Raw genomic sequence first — 21,493 nt, 5'->3', positions numbered from 1 at the left:
AACAGAGCTTTATTAAACAATCAATAAGATAAACATACACAGAAGTACTTCTACATCATCTCCACTTTTCTGTCTAAATAAAAAGAAATATAACTTATCTTTTATAATAACTGAAGAAAACTATAACCATAACTATCTGTCTTCAACTCTATCAAAGACCACAGAAGGAAAATATATAAACTCTAGAATTGAACGGACATCTCGCTACCTGGACAGTCACCCAAAGTACTCTGTAATGTTGAGGCATCCATCTTCAGCCTATTGGCCACAGTGTGTCTAGCACACTTCTCCATTTTAACAGGAACCCTTCAGTACTGTCTTGTTTTATGAGTCCAGCAGTCACTTTCTTGTGGGTCCTGCATGTCCAGTTTATACAGCAACGAACAGTCCAGCCAAGAGCAGTTTCTTGCCCAAATGGCTAATCTTGCCATGTTGAAAGCAAACTCCATAATGAGTTTCTTCGATGCCCATCTTCCTTTCTGACGTAATTGGTGTGCCAGGAGCAGTTGTGTCTCACTGCCAAGAAAAACCCTAAATCATTTAAATGCCATATTTCTGTAGGTCTTTGAAAGGTTTGAAGAATACCTAACCATCTCACATACATCTCTGTAAATCTAGAAAACCTAACTAACCTAATTATAAGTTCTGACTATTATAGGTAAAAGATCTGTATAAACACAATACCTAAACAAGAGGAGACATATATACATATCACAAAATTGGCCTTAAAGTTGTATCAATAAATGAAAATCCATACCAATGCAAAGTATTCATTCCTATATACTATTCCCCCTTTTCTTTCTTTAAAAAGAGATTGAATATACTCATTATCATTTATAACCAACCCCATTTAAAGGAAAACAAACATATATAAACAATATTTGGAAATATGGGTGTCGTTCTTTCTAAACTGCTTCCTGCTGTTTGGGGGCGATGTTCATACCATTAGGATCATGATAAAACATAGAAATCTGACCAAGTCCTTGTTTTTGTAGTCTGTAAGGCTGTATCATCTCAGCTTCTTTGGATGTAGGATCAGTTGGGTCACTGCTTCAGGGGGCCTTGCTTGATGAAACCATATTAGTCTGGAAGGAATCCATAGCTTTTTATTTTCTGTGCCATGCCTGCTTAGGGGCTGGATACAGGTCTGCCTGACCATGCCTGTGAGGGTGTGGTCAGGGTGATGTAGAGTGAGAGGTCCAGGTGGCTGGGGTTTCACTTTCAGTTTCATCTTTCAGCTTGCTGTACAGACTGTTGCCGCGCTGGCTGGCTAGGTCGCTCTGTAAGTAAGGCCTTTCCCTATTAAATACCCTTATATTTCTACTTGGGTCCGTATTGCTAATTTCCCACTTTAATCATGAAGGCGTGTTGGATTTTTTTTTCAAAGGCTTTTCCTGTATTTATTGAGATGATCATGTGACTTTTGCCTTTAAGTCTACTTATGTGGTTTATTATATTCTTTTGATTTGTTTATATAAAAACTTTTCTGCTTTCCAAGGTTAAAGCCAACATCATCATGGTGTATGATCTTTGTTTTGCTATGTCTTTCGAGACAGAGTTTACTGTGTAGCCCTAGAAGATCTGGAACTCATGCAGCAGACCAGGCTGGCCCTGATCTCAGAGATCCACCTGTCTCTGTCTGCTGAATGCTGGGATTAAAGGTGTGTGCCACCACTATCCTGGTTATCTTTTTAATGTATGTTTTATCTTGTTGGAAAGTATTTTATTGAGAATTTTTGAGTCTGTTCATCAAGGGTATTCTCCTGCAATTTTCCTTTTTGTTGCTGTAACTTCTGGTTTTGGTATTAGAGTGGCTGCATGGAAATTGTTTGGTAGTGCTCCATATATATATGATGGACTGGCTGTAGATATATTTTGAAAATCTGGTATAATTCTGTTGTGTATCTGTTGTCTGGTCCCAGTCATTTAATTAGCTAGAATGCTTTTATTATTATTTCAATCTCCTTATTTAATATTGGTCTAGTCAGGTGGGTTAGGGAGAAGTTATGAATGGGGGCATTCAGGGATACTCACCAAGTTAGAACCTGGAAAAGGGTGTGGGAAAATGTGACTGGGTAGACATGTTAGGTACAGCTCAGAAGGGAATTGTAGATGGTGGCAGGCCTTCTAATTTCCATAAGGGTATACTTCTTGATCCCCAAGTGCTCGTGATATTTTTATACTTCTTACTGAAGGCATTGAGAATTGTCAGTTTTGAATTGTAATTAAGGAAAACAGCTAATTTCTTGCTTTGCATTATTTAGAACTATTATTCTTTTACAAAACATAGAATCAAAGGAATTTCAAGGAACTAAGAGACTTTTTGCCCATTTTTTCAAATGTAACTGAATATATACTGACTCCTGTGATTAAGACCATAACAGCAGAAGTGTATAAAGTTATTAAAGCCATAGACATATATAAAACTGCTTGATAGTTTTAACAGAGAAGCTTATTGGTAGAATCAGCAAATTTCTTGCAAACATTTAACTGCAGACTGGTTCAAATTGTTATTTTTCAATTTCATAAAGTAGATTGTGAATTGTTTTCTGGCTTTTAAGATTTTCTATCAATGCTTTACAACAGATGCCAGAAAAACATGGCCTTTAGGCCATATCCAATTTTTTGTCCTTGTAAATAATATTTTATTGAAAAAATAACCACACTAATTCATTTATGTAATGTCTCTGGTTGCTTTGGCATGAAAATTGAGTTGAGCAGTGGAAACAGATATCATATTTCTTCCAAAGCTGAAAATATACTGTATATGTCTTTACAAGAAAGTTTGGTGAATAATTCTAGTTTTAACTCCAAAATACAAAGATGTTGGGGATTATCTCTTGTTATGGTTGGGATAGGAAACATCCCCACCAGCACAGAAAAGCTCCTATGTTGGGGGATTAATTGATAGATGACAGGTTTGGGGGATCTTTAGTTCCCTAATTTTTTGATGTATTTATTATACAATGACTTTAAGTGGAAATTGTGCCTCGTTGGAGGAAGTGTACCTAAAAAGCAGTATGTTATCCCTGGGCTCTTCCTATGTTTCTTTCTGTCCTTACTTACTGCTGTAAGATGAGCAGTCTTTACTGCTTGTGCCACCATAATATTATCCACCGTGATATTTTGTCTTGACTTGGGCCCAATGAAATCAGTTCACCTGACATTGGGTTGAAACTTTTGAAGCTTTCTTCCTTTTACATTGTTTCTCTTGTGTATTTGTCAACACAGTGAAAAACTGGTGGCCACAGCTCCTATTCTGAACAAATAAAAGTTACCAGCATTTTCATGGCCTAACGAAGAATTGAAATGAAAAGGTCAATTATTGTCTCAAATCTAGTTATAGTCAAGATTTCTATATGTAGAGTAGGTCTTATTAGAGAATATTGTAGTCAGTACTGAAAAGAACTATTTTATTGACAAATAAAATCACCTCAGCATTTTACATTGGTCAATGAAAGATTAGGATAAACTCTGACACAATCAGCAACTGTAATGAAAAAACGGTGGGAGGGTGTCTATATGGCCAGTTTGAAGAAGGATTTTATTTACAGGAAACAGAATTGTAAGATAATGGGGCCACTAAGTTTTAAAAATATGACAGTGGTTACACTTGTTCAGGTCTTACCTAGGCCTGAGGTGTAATGGATGAAACTTCCCTCAGATCGTTGCCAGAATGTGTTGTCAGTTGTTTGCTGCATCTCAGTCATTCTGAATGGGGTAAGAAGACATCTCAAAGCAGATTTAATTTGCATTTTTATAATTGCTGAGGATTTCAAGAAAAACTATTTCTTAGCCATAGTTTATGTGTATGGGTGTTTTGCCTGCATGCATATCTTTGTGGTGTGTATGTATGTGCAATGCCCATGGAAGCCAGAAAATTATTAGATCCCTTGGAGCTGTATGCTGCTATGTGAGTGCTAGGATGAGGCCCCAGGTCCTCTGCAAGACCAGGTAATGCTCCTAACCAGTGTTTCATCTCTATGAACACTTGTTTGTTATTTTTAATTTCTTCTTTTGAGAATTCTATACTCAGATTATCAGTGTAAACACCACCAATCTCACCTCAAAAGAAATAAAAGATAGTTTATTCTGTAGCCAGAATGACTCTGGTCTGGAAAACAACTTTATGTTATACCAAATATCATGTTCCAGTGCGGAATCAGCTTCTTGAAGATTTAAAGGACAAAGAAAGTCATAAGTCAAGACAAGTTTAAGGTACATTTGAGGGGAAGAACAGGAGAGCAAGGAAAGAAATACCTTAATAGAGGAAGCCATTATAGGTTTAAAGAGATATCTGACACTAGGGAATTATACAGATAGCTACAAGGTTGACCCCAACTAACAATCTAAGCAATAGCAGAGAGGCTACCTTAAAAGCCCTTCTCCCATGAGATTGATGCCTACCTTATATGCCATCCTAGAGACTTCATCCAGCAGATGATGGAAGTAGAAGCAGAGAGACATAGTATTTTCATTTGTAAGCTCAGTAAAACCATGATTATTATCATTTTATCATTTAGAAATATACTAGATAAAACATTAGCCATCCTAAATATTTTTAAAATATAATAGCCAAAATATTTAAGAAAAATAAACTGTGAAAGAAATACTTAGTTACTTTGGGTATTTAATTTTCAGTGGCATTGACAATATGTATCATTCAGTAGTTTAAAAGTCCACATAAATCATAAATATACTCTCCCATGATGTGAGAAATTTTATCTTCTCCTAGGAGTGAATTAGACATACCTAGATACAGTCCTGAACTTTAAACCAGAATATTGTCTTTGATGTGTTGTCTTTTTTCTTTTAGTTGAAGAATCATTTTTTTATCCTTTGAGGAAAACTCTGTAACTAATTTTGAATTTAATTATTCACTCAAAAATCTTTTACAATATTACACATTATTTGGAAAAAAACACATCTGTTTATTTGTTTGGTTTTAAAGATGCAGTGATCATTGAGCATATGCTTAAAGCTTTAAATGTTTCCATTTATACATACACACACATAGACATGTACAATATATCTAAAAACATAGACATAAACTATTCTCTTAAACTTTAGAATAAAGTGTTTAGTATCTCAAGGGTAGGTAATTACATAATCAGCTCTTAAAGTTAATTTATACCCTCTAGCAATAAGGACTGTATTGTAGAAACATAATTGGGATAAGGATCAAGGAGATAACATTATGACCAAGACTGTGTAATTATCTATGTCTTGTACTTAAAAGCAGGTTTTTAAAATTTTAATTTAAAGGGTTCATATTAATTGTACCAAAGAAAGATGTAGGAGTATTTGCCATTTCTATTTGTTTTACCTATGTGGTCACATTGATTAAATAAATTATTTTATCTTGTTTCATCATTTTTGTTCTTTAAATTTTAGTTTACTATAAACCAAAAATGAAGCTGAGTCAAGTTACCCTGAGTTTACATGAGCATTTACTTATAAGCCAGTTGGGCAATAAGCACATTAGGTAAAAACAAACAAACCATAAACATAGAAGGATAGTTTATATACCAAATCATACATAAGATATATTTTTTGGGGGGGTTTCGAGGCAGGGTTTCTCTGTGTAGCTTTGGAGCCTATCCTGGCACTCACTCTGGAGACCAGGCTGGCCTCGAACTCACAGAGATCTGCCTGCCTCTGCCTTCCGAGTGCTGGGATTAAAGGCGTGTGCCACCAACGCCTGGCCTAAGATATATCTTAACATACTAACATTTTGAAAGTTGTTTGTTTGAATTATATTTTCTTTAATTCTCATTGTGAAAACAGAAGCTTAGCAGAGATCTTCAGTAAACATATATTTATATATAATCCAATCTTAACAACAATGCATTTATCAGTTTTATATTAAAATATTTTGAAAGCATATGAATTTAATGTTACTAAAAATGTAAAAAATTATTCAAATATATATGTAGATTTAGTTTTGGAAGGAAATCCTTAACAAAATCTACATATTTAATATTAAAGTTTATGAAATATTTACTATTTCAAAAGTTATTTTAATAGGTTTCATGATGTTTAGAGTATTCAAATTTAATAGTTTGTATTCATCAGGCCTTAATACATGATCACAATATTAAAATTTGAATCTTCCACATGTACTTTAATTGGGCATGCCAAAAATATTTTTAGCATATAGCAAAAATGAATTTAAAAAGAACTGAAGTGGCTACAGTTTGTTAAAAATATTTCAATATAATATATGAAAGCAATCAGAAATATACAAAAATTATCATAAACATATAACACAATTACATGAAATTAGGTACACCCAGTTTAGACAAAAAGGTAGAAAATTTATTTCTTTAGATGCCAGGGGGCTTGATAACACAAAAGATCAAAAGTTTAATATTTTCAGATAGACTTAAGGTTCTTTCAGCCTTACTCCCTCTCCCTCTTCCTCTCCCCCTTTCTCTCTTTCTCCTCCCTCTCTTTAGCTCTCCCTCTGACCCTCCCTTTTTCCCCCCTCCCCTCTTTCTCTTCCCTCCTTCTCTCCCTGCTTTCCCTACTCCCCTCTTTCCTTGTGGTAGTTTTAAAGAAAATGGCTCTCATAGGTTCACGGGGAGTGACACTAATAGGAGGCGTGGTCTTGTTTGAGTAGGTATGGCCTTGTTAGAGGAAATGTGTTCCTAGAGGCAGTCATTGAGGTCTCAGATGCTCAAAGCAGGTGCAGTGTGGCATTCTCTTCCTGCTACCTGCCAATGTGGATGTAGAACTCTCAGTTCCTTCTCCAGAACAGTATCTGCCTCCACCCCACTGTGTTTTTGCCATGACAATAAAGATAATAGACTAAACCTCTGAAACTGTAAGCCAACCCCAATTAAATATTTTACTTCATAAGAGTTATCATAGTCATAGTGTCTCTTCACAGCAATAGAAGCCCTAACTAAATAAAACACTCCCTAAAATAGCTGATAGGGGAGTGGTATGTCATTGCCCCAGGCAGGTAAGTGGGGTCACAGTCAGTGCCCCAAGTCATGTTTGGCCACCTCTCCACAACAAGCCTATTAAAAGAGTCAAATTGAAAGTGGAAAACAGAAAAAAAGGCATTTGCCTATTTATCTCCCAGGGAGTTCTCTGTATGTTACACAGAACCCTTGTTTGTTCAGAGTTTTAAGGAAGAAGTTTTTCTTTGAGGAAATTCGCCACTTGTTGAGCTGGATTGAGCACTATAAATGAGATTGTAAACTCAATTTCACCCTTAAATCCTGCTCCACGTGTTGCCTAGGGTATAGCTTCTGAACCATAGAGCTCTTTTATTTGACACAAAATATTCAGTTAAGACCCTTCTATAAGGAGGAAGGAGGTTTTAATTCTGCTCAGAACAAGAAAATGGATCTTATGTATCTAAAAGGAACAGGAAGTGCCCCTCCCACTCATCATAAGTGGGCCATTGACAGAGGGAGCCATTCTGGGGTTAGGGAGAAACCTGGTGGTAGAGAAATTCTCAGGAATCCACAAGATGACCCCAGCTAGGACTCCCAGCAATAGTGAAAAGGGTGCCTGTACTAGTCTTCACCTATAATCAGATTAGTGACTACCCTAATTGTCATCATAGAATTTACATCCAATAACTGATAGAAGCAGATGTAGTGAACCACAGCTAAACACTGGGCTGAGCTCCTGGAGTTCAGTTGAAGAGAGGGAGGAAGAGTCATATGAAAAAGGGAGGGGTCAAGACCATGATAGGGAAAACCACAGAGACAGCTGACCGGAGCTAGTGGGAGCTCACAGACTATGGACTGACAGCTGGGGAACATGCATGGGATCAAACTAGACCCTCTGAATATGGGTGGCAATTATGTGGCTTGATATGTTGGGGGGTTTGCAGTGGGACCAAGACATATCCCGGGTGAATGAACTGGCTGTTTGGAGCCCATTCCCTATGATGGGATACCTTGCTCAGCTTTGATACACAGGGGAGGGGCTTGGTCCTGCCTCAACTTGTATGCCAGACTTTGTTGAATCCCCAAGGAACATCTTACTCCCTCTGAGGAAAGGATAGGTGTTTGGAAGTGGAAAGTTGTTGACCAGGAGAAGGGGAAGGAGTGGAGACTGGGGTTGATATGTAAAAAGAAAAATAAAATTTCTAAATAAGAAAAGAACATGGGCAACACTGGTGTACTTAAAACAATTCTGGCAGTATGTATATTTTTGCTGTTTGAATTTTCCATTTCCTGCACTGAGCCTTGCTAGGGCAGAATGGCTATGGTAGCTGCTGGACCCTCTGGAGTAGCACCTACAGTGGCATCAGGGATGGACCAGACACTCCTTCCCACTTCTTTAACAAAACTAAGACCTTGCCAGCCAGGGAGGTTATGTTTTTTTGTGAGACTTAGGGGAGACTGGAGATAGATGCTATACTGGGTCCAAATGCTTGCAAGCTCCTTCTAATATGTCTCCAAGCCTGTTTTCTCTAATTGAGCTGGATTGGTCTTTCCATTCTTTGGACTCCATTTCCCTATGCCTATGGTCTGTATTTGTTTCTGCTCAGCCAATCCTGGATACTCTTGCTTTTGTTTATACTTTTAATTATAAAAAACAACCCAGTGTAAATGTTTTCCAAATCCCCTTATATGTCTGGTCTTTTATGGGTTTTTGTTTATTAGGTTACAGTTACTTATAAGCTTAAAGAAAAAAAATAGATAAGATGTTTGGCCTACAAAGGAGCTAAACTCTTTGTAAATATATCAACCAAAAGAGAGGCAAATAGCAATTATACTGTACCCAAAGTCTCCTGAATGGATATATGAGGATGCTGTGAACAGGGGAATGTTGTACCTAATCCTGCCAGCACACTAGCATGAGGCCTGCATTCTACTTCAACTGGCCACACCTTCTACCCTGGCTGTTAATTCTCATCTTCTGAACAAAAGATAATTCCATAGTTGAGATGTACTCACCTGATTCTCTAAGATGTCCCCAAGAAAGTTTTAGATAATATATAGCAGGGACTCTGCCACAGGTCCAGTCGGCACATCAGGCTCAACTATGGGCACTCATTTAAACACTAAGTTGCAGGTACCATCTTACAGCCATCATGTCTGTGTAAAGAAAGCAAGAGTGCCTAAGGAGGTGACCTGGACTGTGAACATCCACCCTGACCAGCCTGGAAGCCAACAGTTAATCATACAGCAGAATCCAGAGAAATTCAACAAGGGCCATTAGGAGGTAAGGAACAAGACACCTCTTCTTGTCTTTGAAGTCATGGTAATATTGGCCATAAGGGTTCTTATATGGCTAGCCACAATGACTCCCAAGGACTGGGCTCTGAGACAAAGAATTTTACTAACTCTATTATATTTAGAAATAAAGGTTTATAAATTAATTGCCTGATTTATTTAATGAGTTATGGCTTGCTATGCATATAAATAATAGCTGGTTCTTTCAGATGATATAAATATTTTCCTTAAAATAATATATCCTTGCAACTCTATGAAACAGTCAACATACTTACCTACTTCTTAGAAAGGAACAGGGGTGTTATGTGCTTATTTGAATAAAGAGTGTTGTTACCATACCAAGAAATCAAGAACAGTTAGCAACATGGTAAAAATCTGCTAAAGGGACACATAGCCAATGAAAGGGGAACACTAGAGAATATTCTGGTATTCTTGGAGTGGCTACTGGAATGGAAAAGCCTGCATAGTATCTCTAATGGAGCCCTTCTTCCTCATCTTATTAAGCTTATTATTTGGATCATGAATACTGAACTGTTTGACCCAGTTTATTACCTCTTGGATAGAGGCCATGAAGCTACATATCATTCTGACTTCTAAGCCAGTCTATCAGCTGCTAAAACAGGAGGACCCTGAGTATTCAGTTTCTTAGGACAGAAGTTTTAGTTGGAGCTTTATAAGAGATTTTGAATAGTTCTCACGGAGGGGGGGAACTGATGTAGTAGAAACTCAAAGTGATAGAATCGATATTATAAAGGATTTACTAATAGATTTGCTTAAGAGACATTAAGTCACACAAGTGGAATTTAGCTAAGTAGTGCTGCCTCCAAAGTACCCCAAAGGTAAGTTGTGTGCTAACCAGGCCAGTTAGAGATAAGGGAAATTTAGGATGCTGGGATGTAAAGGCTTACTCAAGTGGATTGTCCAACCATTAGTCTCTGATTCCCATGATAAAGGAGAGTGCATAGACTTAAGACCTTTCATTAGGCACTGATTTCCATACCAAGGACATACCTCTAATAGGCAGCTGGGTGGTAAGGGGAGCCCTGTAGGGTCACAGTCATCATTAAGTCCAGGTCTGCCATCAAATCCCCTGAGCTCTTGTCAGGAAAGATGTAATTCTGCTAGGCTGGTAAGATGACCCTGGGCAACAACTCTTTGAAAATGAACAACACTGGCATACTTCAAATAATTCTGGCTATTAATGTAATACCTTTGCTGTGTAAATTTCCTATCTACCTAAGTGGTCAGACTTGAAGTCTCCTATCTCTGTTTAAATTGGTCCAAGTATAATCTGGAGCTTGGACCCAAAAGAGATTTAAGGATGACAGCATATGTAAAATGCAAGCTAGTGAATTCTTCTGTTTGGGGTTGACTGTTATTTGGCCTTTAGATCCAGTAGGCCAGGTGCTTAAGGAAAGAGCCTTGCTTCCTCTCTAAGTGTGTAAAGTGATTACTCACTGAGAAGACATAGTATTTCTGTAGCAATTCCTTAAACCAAAATACTATGCAAGCAGACCAAAAAGATACCTACCAAAGTAGGATCCTTGCTAACCAGCTCAAGATAAATTAAACGGACCATCAGCCAAGTCAGAAGAGGTCTGAAGCCCCTGAAAGAGCTCAATAACGATCCATCTTCGGAAATAACACCAGATGGTCCGGACTCACTGGGTCTGTGCAGGTACCTGCCTTCCATTCAGCTGATTCCTCTGGTAAAAAGCAGATTGTTCTCTGAGTCCCATATGGTGACCCCATAATTGTCAATGCAAAAACCACAGCTTTCATCTGAAAAGAAGATAGTTTGTTCTGGAGTCATTTTGAGTGATAATGCCCTGTGAAAATATTTTTAGATTAACCCAAATTCCATTTTTCAGTATGGAATCAGTTTCATGAAGTTTTAATGAACAAAAAGAGTCATAAGTCAAGGCAAAATTAAAATACATTGTTGGGTATATCAGAGAGTCAGACGCAGCAAGATGGGGGAAGCTTTTCTATGGGCCCAAGATACCTGTCTGAGGTTTTGAGTTAATAGATTCCAAATGGTTTTTATTACTAGTCACAGGGTGCTAGTTCTAACACAGAGGTGGGCAAGGAGCCGTTGGTTGTTCTGGAGGGTCACTAGCCTTTTGATCTGCAACATTTCAATCTCTCCACAGTACTGAAATTTGAATGAGCCAATCAGTCTCTGAGTCATAGCTTCTTTTCAGGAGTGTTCATTCACAAGATCTGTAGCTCAGGTTTTAACTGGACCATTTGTTTTCTTTGGTGTTTGTTGTTGCTGAGTTCTTTGTATAATGTGGATATTAATTTTCTGTCAGATATATAGCTGGCGAAGTTTCTCTTTCACCATGTGGGCTTCTTCTTAATTCCCAAAGGACTAAATCTCCTACTTCAGAGATACTTGTTCAGCCCCAGTCATTGTCCTCTTTATTCACAATAGCTAGTAAATCGAAACAAACTAAACATCCTTCAACTGGCAAATGAATAATGAAACTGTGGTACATTTGTAAGTAAAATAATTTTTTACAATAAGAACATATTTATTGTAGAGTTTAACAGCTGAATATCTTCCTTTTAAAATTAAAAAAAAATATTTTATATGCATGGGTGTCTTGCCCAACGTGTATCTGTGTACCACATGCATATCATGCACCTACACAGGCTACACGAGGTTGTCAGATCCCCTTGAACTGGAGTTACATATTGTGGGAAACTGAATCCGGATCTTCGGGAAAAACAGCTTGTACTTTTAACTGCTGAGCCATCAGTCCTGCCTTGAAAATCTTTTTTTTTTTAATTTTATGAAATTTTTTCATACAATATATTTTTGTCATATTATTTCCCTTCCTCCAACTCCTCTCAGCTCTCTCTTCCCACTCAACTTCATGTTGTTTCTCTTCCACCCTCTTTTCTCAAAAACAAAGAATGAAAATCAAAACAAACAATCTTATTTAGTCTCATTTAGGAGCTGCATTTTTTTTTCATTGCAGCTACTGCACTTAAATTGTATAATGGTGGAAACATTATTTTCCTTTGCCTAGTTGGATAGCTTAACTCTTCCTTTCTTCTCTTCAGTTCTATTCTTCAGTGTACCATTGTCTCTATGACCTGACATTTAGGCCTGTCATTTGTTATTATCTGTAGCCAATTTACATATCAATCTTGTTCCATATAACCACAAAATCACTTAGCATTCTGATATCTGCTTTATTGTCCTTCAAGAGTACTGCTTTCTTTTCACAGTATTCCATGTTCTCTAAATCATCCTACATCTATTAACCTTTACTTATTCTTTTCTGTATTTGCTTATCCAAGAGTTTTGAGAATTTCATAACGAGTATCGTATTTACATCATTTCCACTCAGTCTCAGTTCTACCCTCCAACTCCTTTCATGTCCCCTCGAATTCCTGACCTCTTCTTTACTATCATTACATAATTGCAACATGCTGAATTTATTTAGTTTTGCTCCTATGTACATGTATGTAAGACTGGCCATCTGGGATTGATCAATCTATTGGGGGGGGCGTTTGTCCTTGGGAAAGAAACTGAATCTCTTATCAGCTATCATTGATAACATTTCATCTAAGAGTAGCACCTTGTGACAATTCCTTCACCCATGTAGACATGTCAGCAGGTGCTGTCATTATGCAAGTCTTGTTTAGGTAGCTATATTGTTGAGATTTTATGGGTGCATCTTCCATGTTCTATATAGAAGACACTATTTTGGATTGTAATCAAAAAGTAGAAATGCTAACTATATATGTATATAATTGAAGTGAAAAAGAGTAGCAATAAAATCTGAGATGCATGATGGAGATAAGGGTTTTACAAGACTAAGATGGTTACTTTTCATTGTGAACTTGAATCCATCTAGGGTCACCTGGGAAAAGCCCACTGAAATTATATGTGAAGGATTATCTTATGTTAACTGATGTGGGAAGACTTACCCACTTAGAGCAGTACATTGTCTGGCCTTGGGGTCCTGAGCTAGATAAGAACTACTGAGCACTATCATTGGTCTTTTCTAACTGTGGATGTAATGGAATAAACAGCTCAAGCGCTTGTTGCCTTGACTTCCTTGCTCTGGCAGACTATACCTTGAACTGTGAGCCAGAATGAATTTCTTTAATTTTATCCCTGTCAGGGTATCTTATCACAACAGGTATAGAAACCAAGACAACAACCGTGTAACTTTCCACACAATCTCCCATTTGCACGTATCTGTTTCTTTTACCACTCTATTATCAACAATGACTGACAACACATTTTAAACAGCATATTTAAAGGTCCTGGTAGAGTAAATTATAAGTAGTCAGTGCTGAAAAGAACCATTTTATTGATGACTAAAAACTCCTCAGTGTTTTACATTTGTCAATGAGGGTTAGAATAAACTCTAACACAATCAGAAGTTTTAATGGGGAAAAATGGGGAGAAGGTGGGTATATGGCCACTTTGCAGAAGGATTTCATTTATGAGAAAGAGAATTATAAGCATTGAAAGCTATGACTTTGAACATTTTAGATTTAATAATGTATTTTGATGCAATAATTCTGATTATAGAAAAAAAATGAAGTGGCACACAGGCACATTATCACTCCCAAAGGCATAATTTCATTTAAACTATGTATGTGGGTACACAAACATTTATCTAACTTAACCTAATCTGTCTATCTATCTTAAATAATTTTTAACATTTCCCTATGTTTTCTTCAGATATCTTTGGTGTTATTTTACCCTTCATCTCCCTTTCTGTTACCTTCACTATCTCCTCCCCTGCTAAAGTCCCCTGCATTTTCTATTTCATAGCACCTCTATTCTACCATTTTCCTCTCTAGAGCCCCTTCTTACTCTCTTTTCATGGTGTCTTTCTATTTTCCTTGTTTCTGTGCTTAGTCTTGGTTACAAACATGTATATAAAGATTTGAAGCTAGGCTCCTAGAATAAAAGAAAATGTGGGATTTCTCTTCCTGAATCAGGGTCACTTCTGCTGTAAAGTCTAAGAACTGCAACAATGAGCAGCACAGGAAGATACTGTCAAGTATCCAAAAATGATGCTTATATCTTGGAGATAACAAAAAGCTATGTAATTGAACTTAAGGCATGTTCAATAGGAGGTAATTCATGCCTGGTACTATAAAACTAGCCAACTACCAGTAGTTGGTGAGGTTCTGGACCCTGGAAAAGAACCCACTGTTGCTATTTTTTCTAAACTAGTAAATGTTTTAACTGCATTGTAAAAATTATTCTTATACTCACAGATAAGTATATCTCTTGCTTCTCATCAAACATACTTAGTTTTTAAGATTATAGAGACAATTACAGAAATCTGTGACTGGTTAAAATTCATAGACGATACATAATGGGATACCTAACCCCAACTGATATACCTTCAATACCACTCACTATGTCTAAAGCTCAAGGAAAACCATAGAAGAGAGGCCAGAAATATTGTTCCATAGAACCAGGAATTCTTTTATGAGATAGTGTCTTCTAGATATGACAGGGAAGGTGCATCTCAAAAATACGATCACCTAAACAAGACCTGCATTATAACAACACAGTTACCATGCCAATGTTAATGGGGGAAATCTCAGAAGTCCCTACCTTGAGATAAAGGACTATGGACAACTGATGATGCTGAGAGAAGGAGAATCAGTCTCTTCCAGGAATGAGCCAACTGATAGGTTATCCAATCCTGAATGACCAGTCTTAAGCACATAAACATATGAGCAACAGTAAATGGACTCCTCTCTCTCTCTCTCTCTCTCTCTCTCTCTCTCTCTCTCTCTCTCTCTCTCTCTCTCTCTCTCTCTCTCTCTCTCTCTCTCTCTCTCTCTCTCTCTCTCTCTCTCTGTGTGTATGTGTTCATGATGAAGAAAAGTTCATCTTAGCATGAAAAATAAAAGACCCAGAGACTGATATTGGAGTTCAAGCTTCAAGCTGAATATCAGAAAAGCAAAGGAACCAGTCACTAGCTCTTAACGCTACCTATGCTCAGACCAAAGGGGTGGTCCTCAGACTGCTTCCGACTTCACTGCTCCTCAGATTCACTCAAAGTGCTATGCTATCTTGTTGTGATATATTATTTATGATTTATTAAAGCTTGCCACATCAGCCATAAGCCATAGAAACCAGGCACACATCTTCAATCCCAGGACTCAGGATTAAGAGGTAGACAGATTTCTGTTAGTTCAAGGTCACATGGAGCTACAGTCTTAAAGAGAAACAGTTCACACAAAAATGATCTCAGCACTTGGGCTCACACACTTTTAATCCCAGGACTGAAGAGATGTATTTAAAACAGGAACAGGGTCTCAGAACTGGCATTCATTCTCCAGCCACATTGAGGATAGGAAGGCATTCAGCTGAGCCAGGATCACCTTTTAGTCTGAGGTAGAGGTAAGAGCTAATGGCTGGCTGCTTTTCTTTTCTTATCTTCAGCTTGAAGCTTGAACCCTAATATCAGTCTCTGGGTCTGTTATTTTTCATGCTACATTCTCCTCAGTGTGACTAGAGACTCTCAGACTGAATGCCTCTCTCTTTTATAACTCTCAAATCCTGGGATTAAAAACATGAGTTGTGATTCACTCTCCAGTAGCCCAGGGTGGCCTTGAACTCACAGAGATCTCCTGAGTCCTGGAATTAAATGTGTGTACCACCACGGTCTAGCTTCTATAGCTAACTAGTGTGGCTGCTTTGCTATTTTGATCTCAAAAGTTCATGAATTTGAGATGGATAAGAAGAGTTGGAGGGAGAACTGGAAATACTGTAAACACTCATGCAGAAAATTCTCACACCAAAAAATAGATGAATTGAAAAGGAAGAAAATCCATGAGAAAATTTTGAACTATAGTTCATATTTTTCTCTGTGGAAGTACAGGTGGTTGATCAGACTCTGGTGGATACCTTCACACACATGTGCATCTGAGTGCACTAATTTTGGAGTCAGTGGGTTATTGGTATTAGGAGAAGGACAAGAGAAAGCAATAGTGAGTAAGGTAATCAAGGATGTAAGAAAAAGCCTATGGAAACTCACCAGTTAGTAAGTTTATTTAAAAATCTAAGTTTAACAATAACAACAACAAAAGAGTTCAAATGCAGGTACCTTGCATGGATGTATAATACTGCTCAAAAAAAATAAAAACATGGGTTATTAAACAAAAAATTCAGAACAAGGCATGTACTAAACAATTCAGAACAAGGCATGTACTACCTCCATAAGAATTATTGGTCAGGGAGGCCCAAGAAGTCTCCAAAAATATATAAGCTATTGCCATTGTTCTTTGCTTCCCCCTCCATAAAACTATATAGTAGCACCCTATTGCTAAGGTGGCACAACTTTAGCTGCAGGATAGAAAGATACAAATCTCAAACTGACCAGCAAACTTCCTTATGGTTAGTTTTTATAGTGACAGGAGGTATTCTTCAGGCTGAGGATGGAGAAAAGACAAAAATCAGCAATGATCTTACCCAGTGCTAGACCCTGCATGCTACCATGCCAACCTGCCATGCAAATATGTTCACTGGTGAAATAGTGGCACAACTGTTATGTGGTAACTAACTACTTAAAAAATAGATCTCAGGATTGCTCCCTGTAGTGGTTTTGATAGGTGTGGCCCCCATAGACTCATGTGTTTGAGTGCTTGACCCATAGTGAGTGGCACTATTACGAGGTGTGGCCTTATTGGAGTAGGTGTGACCTTGATGGAAAAAAATGTGTCACTGTGGAGGCATGATTTTAGGTCTCATATATGATCAAGCCACACCTAGTATGACAGTTCCCTTACTGTTGCCTGTAGATCATGATGCAGAACTCTCAGTTCCTTCTCCAGTCCTATGCCTGCTTGTATGCCACCATGTTTCCATAGTGATAATAGAATAAACCTCCGAAAATGTAAGCCAGCTCCAATTAAATGTTTTTCCTTTATAAGAGTTGCTGTGATCATGGTGTCTCTTCACAGCAATAAAACCCCAACTAAGACACTCCACATAAAGGAATGTCATGCCTCATGCTACATCTGTAGTCAAAAGCTCATGGCTGGGGCAAGTCATGCAGGCTCTATGATAGAACCTGATATTGTTATTTTATTAATTGATCATGTTGTCAAGTTGGCCTTCTAAATATTTCTGTTTATATCCATAGATCTGAAATATTCCCAGTTTTGGTCAGAGAAGCTTCCTTTTTCAGTGGGCCGCAGCCAGTGCAGAGACACATAGTTAGTCAAAGTATTTAGAACCAAATTTGGTCATCTTTATTCCTTCCCATCTTTCCCACTATGATGTAGTGAAAGCATGCAAACTAGAAGCTGAGGAGTGCTATGTTGTGAAATACTGTCAACTGGACATGCTATGGCTATGGACACTCACGAACTGTGGATATCTACAGCTACATCAATACAGTGATAAAAATTGCAACATTGATAGAGGAGATGGTGTCAAGGCTCCACCCATTACTGAGGAGGTTTTGGCAGCTGATAGCTGATTTGAAAGGTAAGATTATTCTTTATGTTTGAAGATGAACTTACCCATGTATTTCTCATGCCACACTAAATAGCCCAACCAATGCATATATGGAAAGCACTGATTGGACTTACTGACTTGATAAAAAAGACAAAAAGTTAGGTAGGGAAAGTGTTGCAGGGGTATTGATAAAAATAGAGAGGTAACATAAGGAATGTGTATGTTTACATATTATTATATCTGTTGGAATGTGGACTTAAGCTGTTCCATACATACATGTAGGAAATTCTCAAAGAATAAAAAAAAAAGAAAAATTCTTAACAATTAAAAACTAGTGTACCATTCTGAGTATACTATTTGGAATTTAATTTTGTTATCCTATCTATGGTATACAAATAAGAAGACATGAAGGTAGATGGTATTTTGTTTGTTTCTATTGTTGTGATAAAACACCAAAATTGTTTTGGGAAGAAGGAGATTATTTTATCTTGCTGGTCCATCATGAAGGGAAACCAAGGAAGGCTGGAGGCAGAAACTGAAGCAGAGACCAAAGCAGAATGATGCTTTCTCACTTGTTCTAGCTACCTGCTCGTACTCAGCAAGTTTTCTTTTTATATAACTGAATACCACCTTTCCAGGGGTGGCAAATTCTGCAGTGGGCTGATGCCTCTCACATTAATCATCAATCAAGACAATGACCCATCAACCTGCCCGCAGGCCATTGGATGGAAACCATTCCTCAAGTCCCTCTAGAATGTGTCAAGTTGATGAATAACCAACCATCATGGTGGAGCATGAAAGGATCTGGAAGGAGTTTTTGGGTGTTGTATAGGGTAGATATGATCAAAATATATTGTACAGGTTTGAATTTTCAAAGAATTAGTAAAAACAAATTTCAATATTACTTACATGTACAATGATTATGAAAAATTAAATAGACAATCTATATAGGGAACAGTTTTCAATTTTTTTTGAGTAGATGTTTGCAGGTAGGTTGAGGGGAAAGGACTAGAATGATTTTCCAGTCACTGGATTAGAGAAGGCCAACATCATTATGAGCTCATGTTCAAGCTAATGCAGATGCATGTAGTTACATATGGAAAAAGTTACAGAAAAATGTATATCCACACATATGCACACACATATATGCACACATATCTTTTTTTTTAATGTCTGAGAGACAAAGGAAACAATGCCATATCAGTAACATTAAACATATTTGACAACTAGAACTCCTTGGAGATGACGGCTCCATCTAGGACTTGCCTAGGAAAAGAAGCAATGAGGGCAGATCACTGTGTAACGCTAGATAGCCTTCATCCAGTAGCTGTTCGAAGCAAAAACAGGCACCCACAGGTAAGCACTGAACCATACTCCTGGAGTCCAGTTGTGGAGAGGGAGGGGGGATGAGCAAATGAGCCAAGACAGTGCTGCAGAAACCAGAAGAAACAGTTGACATGACCTAGTGAGAGCATGGAGACCCTAGTCATAAAGCTAGGGGAACAGCATTGGACCAAACCAAGCCCTCTGAATGTGGGTGCCAGCTAGGAGGCCAAGACAGTCTGTGGGACTGATATCAGTGGAGCCAGTCTTTAAACCTAGAGCACAAATGGATTTTGGGAGCCCATTATCTATGGAGGGAAAATATTATAGCCCGGATACAACAAGGAGGGCCTAGACCCTCCCCCAAATGACATGACAGACTTCGAAGGTTCCTGGTGGAGGGCCTCACTATTCCTGGGTAGGAGTTGGTGGATGGTTTGGGGAGGGGACATGGGAGGATGGAAGGGCGAGGGAATGGGGATGATGGATATGTAAATATGAGTAGCAATTAAAGAATTTAAATTTTAAAAAAGGTCCATAATGTTAGGAAGGATTTTATGAGCCAGGGGATTCAAGGGCATCAAAGGGCATCACAAGGGATCCCACAGGGATAACTAATCTGGGTTCATAGGAGCTCACAGACAGTGGACAGATAGCTAAGGAGCCCACATGTGACTGACCTAAACCTCTACATATGTGAGACAGTTGTATAGCTTGGTCTATTTAAGGGACTCCTAGTATTGGATAACTGGCTTGTTCCTGACACTTTGGCAGGGTTTTGGTAAACCTATTCCTCATACTGGGTGGTCTTACCAAGCCTTAATATGAGGGGAGGAGCTTAGTCTTATCTCAACTTGATATGCCATGCTTTGTTGATACTCATGGGAAGCCTGACCCTTTCTGAACAGAAAGATTTGGGGTTGGGGGTCAGACCAGATGGGAGGAGGGAACGGGAGGAAAGGAGGGAGAAAAAAACTGCAGTCAGTATGAAAAATAAATGAATATATTTAATTAAAAAATAATGAAAAAAGAAAGAAAAATTTTATCAAAACAAGAAAACATAGATAACCATAACTTCATAACAGGCAGGCAGTGGGAGATGTTGGGGCACACAGTTCTAAATGGAATGTTTTCATTAAACTCCTCTACTCAAGGCTCAGAGATCTATGCAGAAGAGGAGACAGAAAGATTGTAATAGCCAGAGGTTGTGGATATCTCCAAGGAAACAACATATTCCAGGTATACCAGTGCTGAAACCTACATGGACTCAAAGAGACAGCAACAGCCTGCAAAGGTTTATAACCAGACAAGATCCCAGTGTGGAGAAGGGAAATTAGACCCAAAATACCACCCTTAACCAAGAAGCCATTTGCAATTGATACTTTCTTGGAAAGGGAAAACATATTTTCATTGTGGAGTATCATTGGATATATTAACCAGACTCCAGGGCAGGTCCCATGCACAGGAGTAGTTTGTCAACACAAATATACTCCATGTTTATTTGTTTTGTTTTCCATGTATGTTCATGATGTGCTTATTTTTCTTTGTTCTGTTTTGATATTCTTTTACTTGTTGAAAAGATTTGTTGCTCAGATTTCTCCTTTGTTTTTGAGGAATGTATTTTGACAGAAAGATGAAATTGGATGGGTATGGAAGTAGGAAGGATCTGGGAGAAGTTGGGGAGTGTAAAGAATATGAAAAAATACAATTAATGCAATCCCCATCAAAATCCCAGCACAATTCTTCACAGACCTTGAAAGAACAATTCTCAACTTTATATGGAAAAACAAAACACCCAATATAGCCAAAACAACCCTGTCCAATAAAGGAACTTCTGGAGGTATCACCATCCCTGACTTCCAGGTCTATTATAGAGCTATAGTCCTGAAAACAGCTTGGTACTGCCACAAAAATAGACAGGTAAACCAATGGAATGGAATTGAAAACCCAGATATTAACCCACACACCTAGGAACACCTGATTTTTGATAAAAGCTAAAATTATACAATGGAATAAAGAAAGCATCTTTAACAAATGGTGCTGGAATAACTTGATGCAATGTAGAAGATTGCAGATAGATCCATATTTATCACCATGCACAAAACATTAAGTCCAAATGGATCAAAGACCTCAACATAAATCCAGCCACACTGAAACTCTTAGAAGAGAAAGTATGTGATTCTCTGGAAAGAATTGGTACAGGAGATTACTTCCTGAACATAGCACTAGTAGCAGACACTGAGATCAACAATTAATAAATGGGACTTCCTGAAACTGAGAAGCGTCTGTAAGGCAAAGGACACAGTCAACAAGACAAAAAGGCAGCACACAGAATGGGAAATTATATTCATTAAACCCACAATGACAGAGGACTGATTTTCAAAATATAAAAAAACTCAAGAAGCTGGTCTCCAAAACACCGAACAATCCAATTAAAAAATGGGGCACAGAACTAAATAGAGAATTCTCAATAGAGGAATCTAAAATGCCTGAAAGACATATAAGAAAG

At 37.8% G+C, this 21,493-nt stretch overlaps 1 long non-coding RNA gene across 2 annotated transcripts; it reads left to right on the top strand.

Annotated features, from left to right (window-relative positions):
* The first annotated feature begins 1,228 nt into the window (after positions 1-1,228).
* LOC103159950 lies at positions 1,229-20,658 on the top strand. Of its 2 annotated transcripts, none has more exons than XR_003488324.2 (5): positions 1,229-1,282; positions 9,057-9,192; positions 17,487-17,691; positions 18,892-19,017; positions 20,139-20,658. It is a non-coding gene; the product is annotated as an uncharacterized LOC103159950 (long non-coding RNA). The 2 variants fall into 2 exon arrangements; XR_004771505.1 differs by having other exon boundaries at positions 1,233-1,282; positions 9,037-9,192.
* The last annotated feature ends 835 nt before the right edge of the window (positions 20,659-21,493 follow it).

This window comes from Cricetulus griseus, chromosome X (assembly GCF_003668045.3).
Source record: "Cricetulus griseus strain 17A/GY chromosome X, alternate assembly CriGri-PICRH-1.0, whole genome shotgun sequence".
In the NCBI taxonomy this organism is placed as follows: domain Eukaryota; kingdom Metazoa; phylum Chordata; class Mammalia; order Rodentia; family Cricetidae; genus Cricetulus; species Cricetulus griseus.
Note: the sequence above shows the minus strand (reverse complement) of the source record. Positions and strands in the feature narration are given on the sequence as shown.